Source organism: Chiloscyllium punctatum, chromosome 11 (genome assembly GCF_047496795.1).
Source record: "Chiloscyllium punctatum isolate Juve2018m chromosome 11, sChiPun1.3, whole genome shotgun sequence".
NCBI lineage: Eukaryota > Metazoa > Chordata > Chondrichthyes > Orectolobiformes > Hemiscylliidae > Chiloscyllium > Chiloscyllium punctatum.
The window spans coordinates 16598466-16621305 of record NC_092749.1 but is presented as its reverse complement, the minus strand read 5'-3'; positions in this window follow the sequence as shown (position 1 = coordinate 16621305).

The following is a 22840-nucleotide window of genomic DNA, read 5'->3' as shown; positions in this document are numbered from 1 at the left end:
TCCAGTGAAACTATATGGATAGAAATTAGAAATAAGAAAGGGATAATCACCTCAATGGGATTGTAGTATAGGACCCCCAATAGTCCTAGGGAAATTGAGGAGCATATATATAGAGAGATCTGATATCTGTAAGAATAATACAGTTGTAAAAGTAGGGGACTTCAATTTTCCGAACATTGACTGGGACTGCCACAGTATTAAAGGTTTTGATGGTGAGAAATTTGTTACGTGTTCAAGAAAACTTTCTTTATCAACAAGTAAATGTTCCGAGTAGAGAAGGAGCAAAACCTGACCTTCTCTTGGGAACTAAGGCAGGGTAAGTGACTGAAGTGTTAGCGGGGAAAGACTTTGGGAACAGTGATCATAATTCTATGAATTTTAAAGTAGTTATGGATAAGATTAAGCCTTACATAACAGTTAAATTTTTAATTGGAGTAAGACAAATCTCAATGGTATGAGATGAGAACCAAAAATAGATTGCAGTAGACTGTTTGTAGGTAAAGGGATGACTGAAAAATCGGAGGTTTTCAAAAGTGAGATAATGAGAGTTTAGAGGCAGTTTGTCCCTGTTAGAGTGAAGGGTAAGGCTGGTACGAGTAGGGAACAATGGATGAATAAAGATATTGAAGTTCTAGTCAAGAATAAGAAAGAATGGCATATTAGATATAGACAACTGGGATCAAATGAATCTCTTGAAGAGTGTTGGGGTATTCTTAAGAGGGAAATCAGAAGGGCAAAGAGGGGATATAAGATGGTCTTGGTAAATAAAGTTAAGGATAATCCAAAGAGATTTTACAAGGACATTAAGGGCAAAAGAGTAATTAGAGAGAGAATCGGGACCCTTAAAAATCAATGAGGTTGTTTTTTTGTGTTGAACCTCAGGAAATGGGAGAGATATTAAATGAATATTTCATGTCATTCTTTACTGTGGAGAAAGATATGAAGGCTAGAGAACGCAGGGAAATAACTTTGATGTTTTGAAAACCATTACACATTACAGAAGAGGACATGCTGCAGGTCTGAGAAAACAAATCTCCGGGACCTGATCAAGTGTGCCATAGGATGTTGTGGGCAGTTAGAGAGGAAATTGTGATGCCGCTAGCAGAATGGTGGCTCAGTGGTTAGCACTGCTGCCTCACAGCACCAGGGACCTGGGTTCAATTTCTGCCCCGGGCGATTGTCTGTGTGGAGTTTGCACATTCTCTCCGTGTCTGCATGGGTTTCCTCCCACAGTCCAAGGATGTGCAGGTCAGGTGAACTGGCCATGCTAAATTGCCCATAGTGTCAGGTGCATTAGTCAAAGGTAAATATAGGGAAATGGGTCTGGGTGAGTTAGTCTTTGGAGAGTTGGTGAGGACTTGTTGGGCCGAAGGGCCTGTTCCCATACTGTAGGAAATCTAATCTAATCTGTTCAGCCTCTCCCGATAGCACAAACCTTCCAACTCTAGCAACATCCTTGTAAATCTTTCTGAACCCTTACAAGTTTCACAAAATCCTTCCTGTAGCAGGGAGATCAGAATTGCAGAAAATAGTGAGGACTGCAGATGCTGGAGATCAGAGTCGAGAGTGTGTTGCTGGAAAAGCACAGCAGGTCAGGCAGCATCTGAGGAGCAGGAGAATCGACATTTCGGCATAAGCCCTTCATCAGGAATGAGGCTTGTGGGCCGGGGGGCTGAGAGATAAATGGGAGGTGGGGGCCAAATTGTGGGGAAGGTAGCTGGGAATTGATCGGTGGAAGAAGGTGAGGGAGAAGGTGATAGGTCAGAGGAAGATGGACAGGTTCAGGAGGGCGGTGCCGTGTTGGAGGCTTGGGTCTGGGATAATGTTGGGGGAGGGAAATGAGGAAACTGTTGAAATCCAGATTTATCCCATGTGGTTGCAGACTCCCAAGGTGGAAGATGAGGCTTGATCCTCCAGGCATTGGGTGGTAATGGTTTGACGATGGAGGAGGCCCAGGACCTGCATGTCCTTGGGGGAGTGGAAGGGGGAGCTGAAGTGTTCAGTCACAGGGTGATGGTGTTGGTGGGTACGGGTGTCCCAGAGATGTTCTCTGAAACGATCCACAAGAAGACGTCCTGTCTCCCCAATGTAGAGGAGACCACACCGGGTGCAACGGATGCAGTAGATGACATTGGTAGAGGTACAGGTAAATTTCTGACAGATATGGAAGGATCCCTTGGGGGCTTGAACAGAGGTGAGGGGAGTGGTATGGGCGCAGGTTTTGCACTTCCTGCGGTGGCAGGGAAAGGTGCCAGGAGTAGGGTGTGGACTGGTTGGGGGCATGGACCAGACAAGGGAGTCGTGGAGGGATTGGTCTCTCCAGAACGCTGATAGGGGTAGGGAGGGAAATATATCTTTGGTGGTGGGTCCGTTTAGAGGTGGTCGAAGTGGTGGAGGATGATGCAATGTGTACGGAGATTGGTGGGTGGAAGGTGAGGACCAGGGGGCTTCTGTCCGTGTTGCGTTGGGAGGGGTGGCATCCAAGGGCAGTGGTGCGGGAAGTGGAGGAGATGCATGTGGGAAGGGAAGTTGCGATCTTTGAAGAAGGAGGCCATCTGGGACTTTCTGAGGTGGAATTGGTCATCCTGAGAACAGATGCGGCAGAGGCAGAGGAATTAGGAATAAGGGATAGCGTTTTTACAGGAGGTAGGGTGGGAGGAGGTGGGCTTGTAGTAGATGTCTGTGGCTAGTCAGTCGCTGGACATTGTGATGGAGAGGTCCAGGAATGGGAGGGACGTGACCGAGATGATCCAGGTGAATTTGAGGTTGTGGGACCCAGATATGTCTGTCTGTTTGTCAGATACATGGAGCAGTCCATCTTCCACAGTTACATCAGCAACATCCCCCACCTGTTCCTCCACTACACTGATGACTGTATTGGCGTTGCCTTGTGCTCCCACAAGGAGGTTGAACAGTTCATCAACTTTACCAACACCTTCCATCCTGACCTTAAATTCACCTCTTCCATCTCAGACACCTCCCTCCACTTCCTGGACTTCTCCATCTCCATCAACAGTGACCGACAGTGGCCCACAGCTACCTAGACTACACCACCTCCCACCCTACCTCCTGTTAAAAAAAACCATCCCTTCTTCCCAATTCCTCCGCCTCTGCCGCATCTGTTCCCAAGATGACAAATTCCACCTCAGGAAGTCCCAGATGGCTTCCTTCTCCAAAGATCGCAACTTCCCTTCCCACGTGCATCTCCTCCACTTCCCGCACCACTGCCCTTGAAGCCCACCCCTCCCAACGCAACATGGTCAGAACTCCCCTGGTCCTCACCTTCCACCCACATACCTCCGTATACATCGCATCATCCTCTGCCACTTCCGTCACCTCTAAACGGACCCCACCACCAAAGATATATTTCCCTCCCTACCCCTATCAGCGTTCTGGAGAGACCATTCCCTCCACAACTCCCTCGTCAGGTCCATGTCCCCCACCAGTCCACACCCTACTCCTGGCACCTTTCCCTGCCACCACAGGAAGTGCAAAACCTGCGCCCATACCACTCCCCTCACTTCTGTTTTAGGCCCCAAGGGATCCTTCCACATCCATCAGAAATTTACCTGAACCTCTTACCAATGTCATCTACTGCATCCATTGCACCCGGTGTGGTCGTCTCTACATTGGTGAGACAGGACGCCTTCTTGCGGATCATCCCAGAGAACATCTCTGGGACAGCGGCACCGACAAACCCAACGCCCCGTGGCTGAATGCTTCAACTTCCCCTCCCACTCCATCAAGGACATGAAGGTCCTGGGTCACCTCCACCGCCAAATCGTTACCACCTGATGCCTGGAGGAACAAGTCTCATATTCCACCTTGGGACCCTGCAACCACACGGGATAAATGTGGATTTCAACAGCTTCCTCATTTCCCCTCCCCCAACATTATCCCAGTCTGAAGCCTCCAACTCAGCACTGGCCTCCTGACTGTCCGTCACTCCCCCCTCTGACCTATCACCTTCTCCCTCACCTTCTTCCACCGATCACATTCCCAGCTACCGTCCCCCCAATTTGCCCCCCCCCCCACTTATCTCTCAGCCCCCTGGCCCACAAACCTCAGTCCTGATGAAGGGCTCATGCCCGAAACGTCGATTCTCCTGCTCCTCAGATGCTGCCTGACCTGCTGTGCTTTTCCAACAACACACACTCGAGATCGGAATTGCACACAGTATTCCAAACGTGGCCTAACCAATGTCCTGTACAGCCACAACATGACCTTCCAACTCCTGAACTCAATACTCTGACCAATAAAGGAAAGCATACCAAACACCTTCTTCACTATTCTATCTACCTGCAATTCTACTTTCAAGGAGCTATTAACCTGCACTCCAAGGTCTCTTTGTTCAGGAACACTCCCCAGGACCTTCCCATTAAGTGTATAAGTCCTGCTCTGATTCATGGAGTCATACAGCACGGAAACAGACTCTTCGGTCCAACTGCTGACCATAATCCCAAACAAAATGACCTCCATCTGCCTGCGTTTGGTCCATATCCCTCCAAACATTTCTTGTTCATAAACTTATCTAAATGCCTCTTAAATGTTGTAACTGTCCACCACTTCCTCACGAAGTTCATTCCACACACAAATCAGTCTCTATATAAAAACATTTCCCCTCTTCTCTTAAAATCTCTCTCCTCTCATATTAAAAATATGGTCCCCTCATCTTGAAGTGCCCCACCCTATGGAAAAGACACCTGCAGTTCACCTTATGAGATGGTTGGTTACCTCACCTACAACCTGAGCTACAGATCTTTACCTTATCCATGTCCCCCTCATGATTTTATCAATCTCTATAAGGTCAATCCTCGATCTCCTACGCTCCAGGGAAAGAAGTCCCAGCCTGTCCAGCCTTTCTTTGCCAGTCAAACCCTCCAGTCCTGGCACCATCCTGGTAAATCTCTACTGAACCCCCTCCAGTTTAACAATACCCTGCGTGTACCCTGAGATTGTGGTGTCCAAGGTGGAGACCAGGATAAGGTGCAGACACCAGTTCCCAGTTCTGCCCACCATGCCACAAACTGTTCCTGTCTAGTTTCTGTCTACTACTTGGGAAAGCAGATACATGCACATAGATTAGGCAATAATCAGGTATTAATGCAAATAGACCCCTCACCAGAGACTAGTGAGATTCTAATCAAGCTGTTCAGCAAAAAAAAACAGATGTTTTAATCAAGCATTTAATTTTTTCTCATTCTCGCCACAATGTCCCAATTTTCTTGCCTTTGCTCATATTGTTCAGACTGAGAAAATCCTGCCCTCAGTTTTACCACAGTGACTGTAGTCGTTCAGGTGATGACCTCCTTTTAGCCTGGACATTGAGTCTCATTGGCCCAGAGGCACTCCTAACCGAGAAGATTGAGAGTGAGTCCAGTGCCAGGGTGGACTCCAGATCTTCCATGGCTGTGATGTGGGATCACCGATCACAAGAGGGATCTTCTCATGAGCAGGACCTCAGAGGTGTTCTCTGCAATTTGACATACCATGGCGCATCCTGCTCTTCACTTGATTTACCAGGGCACCAAGGTCACCATTTGGGAGTGATTAAGCATTTTCAAAGCACCAAACCATGTTCACATGTGTTTCCATTGGCAACTATGTCCTGTTGCCATGCCAGAGCTCTGTACTGAGCTCACTGGCTAGGATTCCAGACTAGACATTGCCAACACTCAGAACTGGCTTCAAGTCAACAGGAACTAAAGATTAATTTCCAGGACACTTTTATAAGTGGCATCCTAGGGACGTTTACTACTCTTGCATGTATTTTTATTTCATATTCTTTGAACCCTTCTGTGTTATAATAAAACCATAAAACTATTAATCATAGAGCAGATGTAGACTGTTCAGCCCATCGAGGTGAAAGTGAGGACTACAGATGCTGGAGATCAGTGTTGAGAGTGTGTTGCTGGAAAAGCACAGCAGGTCAGGCAGCATCCGAGGAGCAGGAGAATCAACGTTTTGGGTAAAAGCCCTTTATCAGGAATGAGGCTGGGAGCCTTGGGAGTGGTGAGATAAATGGGAGGGGGAGGGGGGAAGGTAACTGAGAGTGCAATATATAGATGGAGGTGGGGGGAATGGTGATAGGTCGGAGAGGAGGGATAGGTTGGAAGGAAGATGGACAGATGAGACAGGTCATGAGGGCGGGGCTGAGCTGGAAGGTTGGAACTGGAATAAGGTGGGGGGGGGGTGGAAATGAGGGAATTCAGCCCATTGAGCCTACACTGTTATTCAATGAGGTCATGGCTGATCTAGTAATCCTCAACGCCATTTCCCTGCCATTTCCTGGATTCCTTCGTTGATTAAAAATGTGTCAATCAAGGCATCTCAGATGAGACTTTCTAAGACTACAGCAAGGCTTCGAAGAAAAACTGGGACACAAGATATACAAGTGAACACACCCCATTGCAGGAAAAGCAATTTTGAAAATGTTCTTGACTCTGTTAGCAACACATTCTTTGGAGTGCAGATACATCAGTATTAAAGCTCAGCTGAAGAGGACAATGTGTCTTCTCACCCTCCAGAACACAATGGGGACACTCTAGAAGTTAAATAAATCTATACATGGCTTAACCAACCTTTCTCGAGTTTGATGCTTTTCAGTAAGTTCTGACTTATTAAAATTGACCTCTCTTTGGTTAAAAGCAGAGTCAGTTATTTTCCTGGGCATGAGGGGGGCAGCCTGCAGGCACCTTTATGGTGCACATAGCTGACGGTTTGTGGAGTGGGAGCACCGAATTCGAAAACATTGCCAGCAATGAGATCAAGCAGAATTCATAAATGGAACTCGAGCCTCTGGTTGTATATTGGATTGGAAATCAGGCAGAAAGAATCTGTCTAACTCAGACTTTAATACATTCGATGATCCAATCTCCAGTGCTCTCTGGGGAAGAGAATTCTCCAGGCTAACATCATTCTGATTGCAACAAATATTCTCATCTCTTTTCAATGGGAAACACTTGATTTTCAAACTGTGACCCCCACAGGGGAAAATCCTTCTCAGTACACACGAGTACATAATTCCCTTAGGATCTTATATGTTTCAATAAGATCACCAGGAATTAAGAGAGAGTTTTAGAACTAGGGACTGGGCAAATAAAAGCAGCCCAGTCTCACTTATTTTTTTTTGTCATAGAGTCATACAGAATGGAAACAAACCCTTCAGTCCAACCAGTCCGAGTCAACCATGTTCCCATCTATGATGTAGAGGTGCCGGTGTTGGACTGTGGGTAGACAAAGTCAGAAGTCACACAACACCAAGGTTAGAGTCCAAAAGGTTTATTTGAAATAACAAGCTTTCGGAGCACTGCTGACACGCTTCACCTGAAGGAGGGGCAGTGCTCCAAAAGCTTATTATTTCAAATAAACATGTTGGACTATAACCTGATGTCATGTGACTTCTGATCATCTTCCCATCCAAAACAAAACCTGTCCCACCTGTATGCACCTGGCCCATGTCCCTCCAAACCTTTCCTATTCATGAAGTTAACCCAATGTCTTTTAAGTGTTGTAACCTGCATCCATCACTTCCTCTGGCAGTTCATTCCACACATAAATCACTCCCTGGGTTTAACACAAAAGTTGCCTCTCAAGTCCTTTTTTAAATCTTTCATCTGTCAACTTAAAAATATGCCTGCTAGTTTTGAACTCCACACCCTAGGGAAGAAAACTCTTGTCATTTCTCTTATCTATGTCCCTCATGACTTTATAAACATCCCTAATGTCACCCCTCAACCTCCTAAGCTCCAGTGATAAAGGTCCCAGCCTTTTTAGTCTATTTTTATATCTCAAAACCTGCATGCCTGACAACATTCTGGTAAATCTTTTCTGGACCCTCTCCAGTTTAATCATATCCTTCCTCTAACAGGGCCTGACTATTCCAATTCTTTGTTATCTTTTGGCTGGTTCATTTACAAACTGCACAAACAGCCCACCCAAGGCTCTCAGACATCTATCCTTTCCAGCACAAACTGAGGGGAGTGGCCGAAACAGAGTGGATAGAGGGGAGCTTGTACTCTGTGTATGGGCCAACGTTCAGACACATTGAAACCATGTATCACTGACACCACAGCATTCTTCCAACACAGGAGTTTGATTACATTACATTGCCCAATCCTCCATTACCTCTGTAATGGAGGCAATGCACTATGAAGTATTAAACCTTTCAGCCTACTTTAACATATCATCTATAGAAAGTACTCAAAAATGGAAAATGTTAGCAGTTTTCTGGTGACCATTGTGACAATACTATGGCCTTAAGAGGTGCATTTTGTCCTGGTTTATTTTAGGAAGAGACATTAAGATAAAGGTACCGAGTGGTCTGTTCCAAATCAGTAAAGTAAATAGCTTGTGAGGCCTTAATTTCTTTTTAAGTTGGAACAATAGAAGCAGCCTGAGCGGGTGGGCTCAAGCTCTCACAGGAACCAGGATTTAACTTGCAGTAGCTGCTGGGGTTTGGAAGCTGCTATGCATCTCTCCCTGCAAAACATTTGAGTTCACTTGCTCTCTGTCTGAGTTTCCTCTCGATGTTCTTTCCCCCGGACTGGAGAATTGCCTGTGAGACAATCTATTTTACTGAACTTGCCTTTGCCAAGGGTGTGTTTATGGGATGTTACTACAAATTGGAATCATTCTGTTATAATTTTCCAATAGAATTAAGTTAATTCAATTCTTCTTTCTGTTGTTTGTATTTCAACTATAGTGTCAGCATAAAGTGTGTGTTGCTTTAAGCCTGGTAATTTGATCAATCAAATTGCACCCAGGACACAACACTTTACACTTACCTTTAAAAATGAGGAAACATTAGGATCTAGACTATCTTCTTAATATGCTTTGAAGGGCTTTGATCTGCTGGTTAACACCATACTCTGACTGGTTGCTCTTCCACTCTTGTGCATAGGGAAACATTCATTTCCATCTTGGTAATGGAACGGAAATGAATCTTTGTGGCTGCTTTATGTAACTTGCCCACATTTCCATTGCTCATCGATAAAGGTGCTGTTTTGTGAAGTGGAGATATGGGTTGAGATATGATGAGGCAAGTTAATGCTGTAAAAGTGCTTGGAATTTACTCACTACTGTTTAACTCTCCATTTGAAGCCAATATTCAATGAACTTTTTCTGGAGCCATTTATGGCTTTGCTCCCCATAGAAAACTGAAGAAATCTGCATTTACCACAAGTCAGACCCAATGAGTTCATTTTTTGATGGACAAGGGACTCAAGGGTTATGTGGGAAAGACAAGAATCTGAGTTTGAGATCACAATCAGAACCGTCATGATCTTACTGAATGGTGCAGCATTCCCAAAGGGCCGAATGGCCTACTTCTCCTATAAAGTCCTATGCTCCTAAGCCAAAGTGGAAAATACCAAAGCCAGCTTGCTGTAGGTATGACAGTCCCCAAAATCCTCTGGGTGTCTACAATGTGATGTCTTCTCCTCACAATGTGAGGTGTTATGCACTATTACTGAGATCATGGCTGAGTTTTAATTGTGTCTGTGTGAATGAACAGTGAGTCTCATAAGGAGTGGGAATATAATCAAGGGAGTGGGATGTTGGGGAGTAGTGGTCATGCCCCTACCTCTGAACCAGGGGTCTGTACATTATTTTTACCTGTTTTCAAACCCTATCTGCTCCAGACATGTGTCGCAACATCTCTGAACAGATTGATTAAAAATATTTACAATGGATGGAGATAATTAGCTGATAATGAGTTTACCTCACACTTGCTGTGAAATCTCACTGTCTAACATATCACAAGAGCTTAGTCTAAAATCTTCATTGTCATGATTAACTTTGACGACAGATCATCTCACATTTGTATAGCACCTTTCAGTGAAGTTCCCCAGAAGTCCCAAAGCATCTCACAGCCAATGAAGGGCTTGTTGAACTGTTGAGATATGGGATATGTTTTTTATTCACTCATCTCTGGCTGAGCCAAACCTAAGGTCTGTCTGTACTTGGCCTTGCGAAGCTGCCTTCTTGAATTGTTGCAGTCCATTAGGTGCGCAATGCCCTTTTCGGGAAGGAATTCTAGGATTTTGACCCAGCGACAGTGAAGAAACGGCAATATGTCACTAAGATGGTGAGTGGCTTGGAAGGGAACTTGCAGGGGGTGGTGTTCCCATGTATCTGCTACCCTTTTGGAAAGTGATGTCTGAGGATCTTTGGTGAATTTCTGCAGTGCATCTGGCCTGTGGATGTGGTGCTAATCAAGAGGCTGCTCGGTCCTGGATGATGTCAAGCTTCTTGAATATTGTTGGGGTTGCACCCATTCAGGTAAGTGGGGCGTATTCCATCAGACTCCTGACTTGTGCCTTGTAGATGGAGAACATGGATTGGAGCATCAAATGGAAAGTGAAGGGGAAATATTGACCTGGTGGTATTATCATACAAGTATTAATCCAGAGACCCAGGTAATGTTCTGGGGAAGTGGAAACTGAGAGAGTCTGACCATCAGAAAAAGTTGGATAGGAACTGAAGCATCAGGAAAGAACATGCAAGATCAGGGAAGGACTGGGGGTGGGTGGACAATCTCAGAGAGCAGTGGAAGGGAGAAATGACTGTGAAGCACAGAACTGAGGAATGGTCACTGGGTCCGAAACATTATCTCTCATTTCTCTCCACAGATCCTGCCAGACCTGCTGACTTTTTCCAGCTATTTCTGTTTCTATCTCTGATTTACAGCATCCACAGATCATTCGGTTTTTACTGAGTGTTTAACTCACTGCCACCGCCTTCCAGGAAGGCCCGGTTTGAGGAAGTTCTGCTCCTCTCTCTGACAGGATTTCCATCCCAATCCTTTTTCTTGTCCACTGTCATTAATTCACCGTCGCTCCTGGTGTTTGACAAGGCATTTGCTAAAACTCATTTCCACAGCTATGTGAGTACTTGAGGAAGGGTCACTGAACCCGAAACGTTAATTCTGATTTCACTCCACAAATGCTGCAAGACCTGCTGAGTTTTTCCAGCAATTTCTGTTTCTGTTTGAGCACAGGACTGTATTGAACTGCAGAGATATCCACCCAGGGGCTATATAGTGAAAATGAAGTTTTGTTTAATTTTCACAATTGACAATCGTTATTTGCTGTAGGAGGAGACTGGCAAGATGTTAAATTAAATGGCTAACCTGCGTTATCGAAGGATTTTAATCCCCGCTGTATTTTTTCAGAAAAGCCTGCATTCTGATGAATTTACTTTTGTCACATAGAGTCATAGAGATGTACAGCACGGAAATAGATCAATTCATCCATTTGCCAGCCCTTGGCCCATATCCCTCCTTACCCTTCCTATTCATATACCCATCCAGATGCCTTTTAAATGTTGCAATTGTACCAGCCTCCACCACTTCCTCTGGCAACTCATTCCATACACACACCACCCTCAGCATGAAAAGGTTGCCCCACAGGTCCCTTTTATATCTTTCCCCTCTCACCTTAAATCTATGCCCTCTTGTTTTGGATTCCCCTACCCCAGGGAGAAAACCTTGTCTATTTACCCTATCCATGCCCGTCATGATTTAATAAACCTCTATAAGGTCACCCCTCAGCTTCCGACACTCTAGAGATAACAGCCCCAGCCTATTCAACCCTCCAACCCAATACTTGAACACAGCACACCCAGTCACTTAAAATAATTTGGATGTGTCAGTGTTGGACTGGGATGGACAAAGTTAAAAATCACACAACACCAGGTTGTAGTCCCATAGGTTTAATTGGAAGCGCTAGCTTTCGGAGCGCTGCTCCTTCATCAGGTGGTTGTGGAGCAGTCCAGAAGACACAGAATTTATAGCAAAAGGATTACAGTATCATGGAGTTGAAATGGTATATCAAACAAACTTAGATTAAATCTTACATCCTTTAGGATGAGATATGTTGGTTATCCCACATATCCCTGTTGGACTATAACCTGGTGTTGTGTGATTTTCAACTTTGTCCATCCCCAGTCCAACACCAGCATCTCCAAATCATTTTAAGGTGGCAGATTGTGCTGTGCTCAAGTATTGGGTTGGAGGGCTTGAGCTATAGGAAGAGGCTGGTTATCCAATGGATGTGGTCTATCTAGACTTCCAAAAGGCCTTTGATAAGGTGCCTCACGGGAGGCTGCTGAGTAAGGTGAGGGCCCATGGTGTTCGAGGTGAGCTACTGGCATGGATTGAGGATTGGCTGTCTGACAGAAGGCAGAGAGTCGGGATAAAAGGTTCTTTTTCAGAATGGCAGCCAGTGACGAGCGGTGTCCCGCAGGGTTCGGTGCTGGGGCCACAGCTGTTCGCATTATATATTAATGATCTGGATGAAGGGACTGGGGGCATTCTAGCGAAGTTTGCCGATGATGCAAAGTTAGGTGGACAGGCAGGTAGTACTGAGGAAGTGGGGAGGCTACAGAAGGATCTAGACAGTTTGGGAGAGTGGTCCAGGAAATGGCTGATGAAGTTCAATGTGAGCAAATGCGAGGTCTTGCACTTTAGAAAAAAGAATACAAGCATGGACTACTTTCTAAACGGTGAGAAAATTCATAAAGCCAAAGTACAAAGGGATCTGGGAGAGCTAGTCGTGGATTCTCGAAAGGTAAACATGCAGGTTGAGTCTGTGATTAAGAAAGTGAATGCAATGTTGTCATTTATCTCAAGAGGGTTGGAATATAAGAGCAGCGATGTGCTACTGCGCCTTTATAAAGCTCTGGTTAGGCCCCATTTGGAGTACTGTGTCCAGTTTTGGGCCCCACACCTCAGGAGGGATATACTGGCACTGGAGCGTGTCCAGCGGAGATTCACACAGATGATCCCTGGAATGGTAGGTCTAACATACGAGGAACGGCTAAGGTTCCTGGGATTGTACTCATTGGAGTTTAGAAGATTAAGGGGAGATCTAATAGAAACTTACAAGATAATACATTGCTTGGAAAGGGTGGACGCTAAGAAATTGTTTCCATTAGGCGAGGAGACTAGGACCCGTGGACACAGCCTTAAAATTAGAGGGGGTCAATTCAGAACAGAAATGTGGAGATATTTCTTCAGCCAGAGAGTGGTGGGCCTGTGGAATTCATTGCCGCGGAGTGCAGTGGAGGACGGGACGCTAAATGTCTTCAAGGAAGAGATTGATAGATTCTTGATGTCACAAGGAATTAAGGGCTACGGTGAGAATGCTGGTAAATGGAGTTGAAATACCCATCAGCCATGATTAAATGGCGGAGTGGACTCGAGGGCCGAATGGCCTTACTTCCACTCCTATGTCTTATGGTCTTATGGTCTTATATTGTGTATCCCACCCTAAAAAATGCAAAACTTAATCCAAGTTGTATCATTACAACTCCGTGACACTGTAACCTTTTTGCTGTAAATTCTATGTCTTCTGGACCTGCTCCATAACCACCTGATGAAGGAGCTGCACTCTGAAAGCTAGTGCTTCCAATTAAACCTATTGTACTATAACCTGGTGTTGTGTGATTTTTAACTTTGAAATGATTCGGGGATCGAATCGAGCAAAGTGTAAAACAAATCTCTAGAAACTCTGACAGGGCAGGGAGGTTTCTCCAAACCCTCAAGTTAGTCAGTGATGATGAAGTAGGGCCCTGTGGCTTTTTTTATTGCACTCGGGAGGCTTGCGTCTGACACCTGGTCTGAAAAGCAGCAACACAGAACAGGAGCTGCCAACTCAGGAACACTGCTGCAGTTTTCCCAGGAGGCCAACCCAATCCCCCCCACCAGCTCCCACAAAAAGACAGCTTTCCGTCACACTTTCTGTGCACCCAGCCAAGCAAAACAGAGAGGGGGGGGGGGGGGACTGTGGAAAAACAAAACAAGGCAGGGATTTCATAAGGAAGGTTTTGAGGTGGAGGTATGCTTCGTGCGCTGCTTTTTGACGTGGTTTTTCTTGGCTCCCGTTCCTTCCCGGTGCAGATTCCATCCGGATTATGGAGTTGGTCTTAGGTTTCGAGAGGAATGACAATATGACTTGGCAGGCCCTATCTGCTGCAGACTGAGTTTTATTCAGAACAGCAAACTGCAAGGAAGGCAAGTGCAAACTTTGTTGATCTCTCTCGAACCTGACCCTTTCAGACTTGCATTCGTGTGGCACCTTTCCTGACCATAGGACGTCCCAAAGAGCTTTACAGCCAAGGAGGTGCCTACGGGGGGCACAGCGAGCTCCCACAAGCAGCAACGTGACAATGACCAGAGAATCTGCATCGAGTTGTTTTTGGGATTGAGGATAAATATCAGCACAGACACTGGGAACAACCTTCCTCCTTTTACATCATAGAGTCAGGGAGATGTACAGCACGGAAACAGGCCCTTCAATCCAACTCGTCCATGCCGACCAGATATCCGAAAATAATCTCATCCTGCCAGCACCCGGCCCATATCCCTCCAAACCCTTCCTATTCATATACCCATCCAGATGCCTTTAAATGTTGTAATTGTACCAGCCTCCACCACTTCCCCTGGCAGCTCATTTCATACACGTACCACCCTCTGCGTGAAAAAGTTGCCCCTCAGGTCCCTTTTAAATCTTTCCCCTCTCACCTTTAACCTATGCCCTCTAGTTCTGAACTCCACTTCCCTGGGGAAAAAAAGTCAGAAGTCACACGACACCAGATTATAGTCAACAGGTTGATTTGAAATCACAAGCTTTCGGGGCGTTACTCCTCTGTCAGGTGAAGTGAGTGGAGGACTATGACCTGGTGTTGTGTGATTTTCGACTTTGTTCATCCCAGTCCAACACGGGCACCTCCACATCCTGGAAAAAATGGCCCCTCCCAATCTTACAAATCTCTATGAGGCTTCTGGCTGCGTGCATCATATGGAAGGTGACACTGGCTATTGGTTTAAGCTCACAATTAAACGATAGCACCACCATCACTGCTGTTGTGCTCTGCTGTGATGCAAATGGAACATTCCAGAACAGGTAGGATTTAGCAAAGACCCAGAACATTCACAACTTCAATCTCTGAAATGAACACCCAAAGGATGAAAGTAATTTTTACCACTCCCTACCTGCATGCACACAGTTTGAATTCTTTTGAATGGAAGCTGGAATGAGTACATTCAAGACTGGGGTCAATAGACTTCTAGATACTAAGGTACATGGAGGCAGCGTGGCAAAATGGTATTGATATAGACGATCAGCCAGAAACTAGAATGGCAAAGCAGGCTGGAGGGGCTGAATGGCCTACTCCTGCTCCTAGTTCCTATCTTCATCTTGCTCTGTTCAAGCACCTAAGGGTTGATGATAGTTATTTGGATAGTAGTGGTGGGCACGGATATGGGGAATAGGTGGGAGATTGGCATGAGGTAGTAGAGCTTGTACAGGCACAATGGACCTAATGGCCTCCTTTGACACCACAATGATCCTTTGATTCTGTAATTGTAGTTTTCAATTCCCGTTGCTTTCCCTCAATCTTTCTTCTCAAACGTTTCATTTCACAGTCCTGCATCTCATCAGCCCCATCTTTGTTACTTCACCAGTTTGACGATGTCCATCAAAAGCTCCTCCTTGACCTTTTCAATAATTCCTGCATTTCTGTCTTTCATGTCATGAGCTAATTTTGAAATGATACCCAGGAGATCCAAGCCCAAGTCACTAGTGTGCATTGCCTTACTAAAACAGTCTCTCTGTGCAAGTCTTTCAATGGTCAATCAGCAAAAAGAATCCCTATACAGTGTAGAAGCAGGGCATTCGTTCCATCATGTCCACACTGACCTTCCAAAGAGCATCCCACCCAGATTCACCCCCTTACCCATCCCTGTAACCCTGCATTTCCCATGGCCAATCCACCTAACGTGGGCACCCCTGGACACTATGGGTAATTTCCCATGGCCAGTCTACCTAAGCTGCACATCTTTGGATTGTGGGAGGAAACCCAGGGCACCCAGAGGAAACCCACACAGGAACAGGGAGAATGTGCAAACTCCACACAGACAGTTGCCCAAGGTGGGAGTCAAACCCAGATCCCTGGCATTGTGAGGCAGCAGTGCTAAGCACGGAGCCGCTGTGCCACCCTTTAAAATAAAATAAGAACTGTAAATGCTGGAAATCGGAAACAAAGCCAGAAATTGCTGGGGAAACCCAGCAGGAGTTCTGAAGAACGGTCACTGGACCCAAAACGTTGTCTCTGCTTTCTCTCCACAGCTGCTGCCAGACCTGCTGAGTTTCTCCAACAATTTCTGATTTTGTTTCGTCCAAGGGAAAGATCTCATGGTAATACTATTTCCTTCCATATCATAAACATGCCCTTATGCTGGAGGCCAAAACAAAAGTTTGTCCTAAGAGTGAGATAATAAATTTGCTGATTTATTTGATTAAAGGCCAACTTAGAATCTTCAAGTGTATGTTTCATATCTTTCCACTTGTGTTAATTTGTGCATTGCTTAATAGCTGGAGAAGGGAAAAGATTATTAAAAAATCAAAACTGAAAGGGTAGGTTTTTTTTACAGAAAGCTTTGAGATTGGAAAAATAATAGCAAAACTAAAAGTAGGTTTTATGTATGACAGCAAACGTCCGCTCCCCCTCCCCCCCCCACCCCCCATCAACTTTTGAAAGTTCCTGCCTAATACTGTAAAATTGGCCTTCCTGTAATTTAGAACTTTAATCTTTAGATCCGGTCTATCCTTTTCCATCACTATGTTAAAACTAAAAAAATTATGGTCCCTGGCCCCAAAGTGCACCCCCACTGACACCTCAGTCATTTGCCTGCCTTATTTCTCAGGAGTAGGTCAGGTTTTGCACCTTGGGCAGCATGGTGTCTCAGTGGTTAGCACTGCTGCCTCCCAGCACCAGGGTCCCAGGTTCGATTCCAGACTTGGGCGACTGTGTGTGAGAGGAGAAAGATTTAAAAAAGACATGGGGGCAATTTTTTTTTCACAGAGAGTGTTTCATGTGTGTAATGACCTTCCAGATGAAGTGCTGGATCCAGGTAACGTTGCAATATTTAAAAGACATTTAGATAAGTACATGAATAAGAAGTGTTTGAGGGGTATAGACCAAGTGCAGGAAGGTTGGATTAGTTTAGTTGAGGAACATGGTCAGTGCGGACCGAAGGTTGTGTTTCCCTGCAGTATGACCCAATGACCCTCTGACTCTAGAGATGGAGTATAAAAATAGAGATGTTAATCAAGAAGGACATTCCAGTGCAGGACACAGGGAGTGCTGAACTCTCAGGGGTGTGTATGGAGGATAAAAAGCCCCTGCTTGGGTGAGTGTAAATGATCACTACATTGGAGGGGAGGAGGTTGATGTTCCCCAATGTCCCTGCCAATATTAGTCCCAACCTGACAATCAGCCGCAGTTTGCCTGCTCTAGCCCCATAGCCTGTGAGGTGGTTTCTGGGTAAAACACCAGTGCTAGTACAATGTGGTCTGAATCTCCCTTACACTTTAGCCCTAGTAACCTATACCACAAAGACTGAGTTCTTGATGAGTCAGATATCTTGAAGTTTATTAACGACACTACTTATTCGCAGTGTTGTAAGATCTCAGAGTCACGCAAAATGTTTGCTCTGTGCTTATTGACGGTGTAAAGCAAAGATACAGTAACTACATACAGATTATCACCATACTGCCTATCCTGTTACTACAACAATGACAATGGAAGGTGAGGGCTGCTGGAATATCACATCATGTGATGCTCTCTGTCTTGACAGACACTGTCTGTCTGTTTTAGGATCTTTGCAATAATACAACAATCTGAGTGAATCACTAATGAATAACAAATCACCTCATGCCAGTCATCACTATTTCCACAACTACATGACTTTTTTGAAATTTGCGTCACAGCTAGATAGGTTTAGCACCATTTGCCTTTATTGTTCAGACTTTTGAGTGTAGGATGTGGGTCATTATTATGCTGAGATTTTACAGACATTGATGAGGCCTGTTCTGGAATATTGTGTGTGGTTCTGATTGCCCTGTTATAGGAAGAATATTATTAAGTTGGGGACGATTCGGAAAATAATTACCAGAATATTGCTGGGAATGGAAGGTTTGAGATATGAAAATAGACTGGAAAGGCTGGGACATTTTTTTCACTGGAGCATAGACGGTTTATAAAATCATGAGAGGCAAAGATAAGGTTTCTCCTCCTGGTTAGAGGAGTTTAAAACTAGGGGACGTACTTTTAAGGTGAGAGGAGGATGATTTAAAAAGCACATGAGGGGCAGCTTTTTAACACAGAGTGATTCATGTGTGGAATTAAGTGCCAGAGAAAGTGATGGATGCAGATACACTTAGAACATTCAAAAAACATTGGGATAAGTTCATGAACAGGAAAGCTTTGGTGGGATTTTAATGCAGTTTGGGATCATGGTCAGTGTGGACTGGTTGTACCAACGCGTCTGTTTCCATGCCTCATGAATCCATGACATGTTGTTCATCCACGTTGTTTAGTGATTGCTTTTAATTCCTAGGCAAATATACATAAGTGTGGGAGGCTGTTTAATAGACAGCCCCATCCCTGCTCTCCTACTTATCTCTCAGCTTCCTACCCCCACCATCAAACCCACCCCCACCACCATTCCCCCTCCCCGCCATTCCTGATGAAGGGCTGATGCCCGAAACATCAGTTCCCCTGCTCCTCGGATGCTGCCTGAGCTGCTGTGCTTTTCAAGCACCACACTTTTCGATTCTGACTCTCCAGCATCTGCACTCCTCAATTTCTCCCTGTTTCAGAGACAGACTGACCAGTTACAAAGAGAAAGCATCACCCAAACAAGTAACCTTGGTCACTCGCAAAGAATCAATTCGATTCCAATGGGTAAGAGTAGAGTTCAATGTGCTCTAAGGGAAATGAAACTAAATACTGGAGTGGGAATTAGCGACAGCCAGTCTGTGAGAGAGAGAGAGGACCAGGTTAGGGATCAGGCTAGTGAGGTGATTCATCAGAATCCCACCCACAGCTTCCCAATTACTAAATACTGACAGATCTGCCAATCCCCTTTTCGAAGAATCATTGTGACCCCTGTGAATTGGATTTTCCTCGATAATTTTCAGCATGCACATTTAGAAAAATTAAACTTCCTGTGAGGGAAAAGATAAACACAGCTCCGTCAAAGTTCAGCAGCAAGTTCCTCGGGTATGATGGGTTTTACCAGGGCTTTCTCAAAGTCACATTTACCTGTTGGAGTCTCCATGCTCCACACTCAGCTCTGAGAAATTGGCCTCCTTGAGATTATTCACCTGGAGAGGGTTCAGAAAAGATTAACCAGGAACTAGAGGGTTTAGGTTATAAGGACAGGCTAGGACTTTGTTCCCTGGAGTGTAAGAGATTAAAGGGTGACCTTATAGAGGTTTATTAAATGATGTGGGGTATAGATAAGGTGAAAGGCAAAGTGTTTTTTTTCCCTTACGGTGGCAATTTCAAGATGAGGGGTGCAGATTTTTAAAGTGAGAGGAGAAAGATTTAAAAAAGAGGTAGATAGGATAGTGAAGAAGGCGTTTGGTATGCTTTCCTTTATTGGTCAGAGTATTGAGTACAGGAGTTGGGAGGTCATGTTGTGGCTGTACAGGACATTGGTTAGGCCACTGTTGGAATATTGCATGCAATTCGGGTCTCCTTCCTATCGGAAAGATGTTGTGAAACTTGGAAGGGTTCAGAAAAGATCTACAAGAATGTTGCCAGCGTTGGAGTATCTGGGAGAGGCTGAACAGGCTGGGGCTGTTTTCCCTGGAGCGTCGGAGGCTGAGGGGTGACCTTATAGAGGTTTACAAAATTATGAGGGGAATGGATAGGATAAATAGGCAAAATCATTTCCCTGGAGTCCAGAACTAGAGGGCATAGGTTTAGGGTCAGAGGGGAAAGATACAATAGAGACCTAAGGGGCAACGTTTTCACGCAGAGGGTGGTACGTGTGTGGAATGAGCTGCTGGAGGATGTGGTGGAGGCTGGTACAATTGCAAGATTTAAAAGATATTTGGATGGGTATATGAATAGGAAGGGTTTGGAGGGATATGTGCAGGGTGCTGGCAGGTGGAACTAGATTGGGTTGGGATATCTGGTCGGCATGGACGGGTTGGACCAAAGGGTCTGTATCCATGCTGTACATCTCTATGACTCTATGACTCTATGACCTGAGGGGCAATTTTTTTACGCAAAGTGTGGTTTGTGTGGGGAATGAACTGCCAGAGACAGTGGTGGATGTAGGTATAGTTACAATGTTTAAAATACATTGAGATAAGTACATGAATAAGAGAGGGAGGGAGGGACAAGTCAGGTGGGACAGGTTAAGTTTGGGATTGTGGATGGGGTGGACTGATTGGACGAAAGGGTCTGTTTCCATGTTGTAGGGCTCTATGACTTTGTTCCTCTGCACTGTCTCACCAACAGCACCTTCCCTGTCACACAGGGCAGCACCTCTGACAGTGCAGCACTCCCTCAGCACTGACCCTTCAACACTGCAGTACTCCCTCAGTACTGACCCTCTAACAGTGCAGCACTCCCTCAGCACTGACCCTTCAACACTGCAGTACTCCCTCAGTACTGACCCTCTAACAGTGCAGCACTCCCTCAGCACTGACCCTTCAACACTGCAGTACTCCCTCAGTACTGACCTTCTGACAGTGCAGCACCCCCTCAGTACTGACCCCCTGACAGTGCAGTACTCCCTCAGTACTGACCCTCCAACAGTACAGCACTCCCTCAGTACCGACCCCCTGACAGTGCAGCACTTCCTCAGTACTGACCTTCCAACAGTGCAGTACTCCCTCAGTACTGACCTACTGACAGTGCAGCACTCCCTCAGTACTGACTCTCCGACAGTGCAGTACTCCCTCAGTACTGACCCTCTGACACTGCAGCACACCCTCAGTACTGACCCTCCAACAGTGCATCACTCCCTCAGTACTGGCCCTCTTACAGTGCAGCAGCCCTCAGTACTGACCCTCCAACAGTGCAGCGCTCCCTCACTACTGACCCATTGACAGTGCAGCACTCCTTGAGTATTGACCCTCTGACAGTGCAGTACTCCCTCAGTACTGACCATCTGACACTGCAGCACCCCCTCAGTACTGACCCTCCAAAAGTGCAGCACTCCCTCAGTACTGACCCCCTGACAGTGCGCACTCCCTTAGTATGGTTCCTCTGACTGTGCAGCACTTCCTCAGTACTGACCCTCTGACAGTGCAGCACTCCCTCAGTACTGACTCTCCAACAGTGCAGCACTCTGTACTGACCCTCTGTATTGACCCTCTGACAGTGCAGCACTCCCTCAGTACTGACCCTCCAACAGTGCAGCGCTCCCTCACTACTGACCCATTGACAGTGCAGCACTCCTTGAGTATTGACCCTCTGACAGTGCAGTACTCCCTCAGTACTGACCATCTGACACTGCAGCACTCCCTCAGTACTGACCCCCTGACAGTGCGCACTCCCTTAGTATGGTTCCTCTGACAGTGCAGAGCTCCCTCAGTACTGACCCTCTGACAGTGCAGCACTCCCTCAGTACTGACTCTCCAACAGTGCAGCACTCTGTACTGACCCTCTGTATTGACCCTCTGACAGTGCAGCACTCCCTCAGTACTGACCCTCTGACAGTGCAGCACTCCCCCAGTACTGACCCCCTGACAGTTCAGCACTCCCTCAGTCCTCACCCTCTGACAGTGCAGCATTCCTTCAGTACTGACCCTCCGACAGTGCGGCACTCCCTCAGTACGGATCCTCTGACAGTGCAGCACTGCCTCAGTACTGACCCTCTGACAATGCAGCACTCGCTCAGTACTGACCTTCAGACACTGCAGCACTCCTCAGTACTGACCCTCTGACAGTGCAGCACTTGTTCAGTACTGACCCTCCGACAGTGCAGCACTCCCTCAGTACTGACCCCCTGACAATGCAGCCCTCCTTCATTGACCTTCAGACACTGCAGTACTCGTTCAGTCATGACCCTCTCACAGTGCAGCACTCCCTCAGTACTGACCATCCGACAGTGCTGCACTCCCTCAGTACTGACCCTCTGACAGTGCAGCACTCGCTCAGTACTGACTCTCCGACAGTGCAGCACTCCCTCAGTACTGACTCTCCAACAGTGCAGCACTCCCTCAGTACTGACCCTCTGACAGTGCAGCACTCCCTCAGTACTGACCCTCCGACAGTGCAGCACTCCCTCAAGTACTGACCCCCTGGCAGTTTAGCGCTCCCTCAGTACTGACCCTCTGACAGTGCAGTACTCCCTCAGCACTGACCCTCTGACAGTGCAGCCCCCCCTCAGTACTGACCCCCTGACAGTGCAGCACTCCCTCAGTACTGACCCCCTGACAGTGCGGCACTCCCTCTGTACGGATCCTCTGACAGTGCAGCACTCCCTCAGTACTGACTCTCCAACAGTGCAGCACTCCCTCAGTACTGACCCTCTGACAGTGCAGCACTCCCTCAGTACTGACCCTCCGACAGTGCAGCACTCCCTCAAGTACTGACCCCCTGACAGTTTAGTGCTCCCTCAGTACTGACCCTCCGACAGTGCAGCACTCCCTCAAGTACTGACTCCCTGACAGTTTAGTGCTCCCTCAGTACTGACCCTTTGACAGTGCAGCACTCCCTCAGTACTTACCCCCTGATGGTTTAGTGCTCCATCAGTACTGACCCTTTGACAGTGCAGCACTCCCTCAGTACTGACCCCCTGATGGTTTAGTGCTCCCTCAGTACTGACCCCCTGACAGTTTAGTGCTCCCTCAGTACTGACCCTTTGACAGTGCAGCAGTCCCTCAGTACTGACCCTCTGACAGTTTAGCGCCCCCTCAGTAATGCATGGAAGTATCAGCCTCACCCAGATATATGGCGTGACCCCCAACAGCGCAAGCCATTGATGGCGAAGAGGTGGAAAATGGTGTGCAGATGCAGGACAGGGATGGGG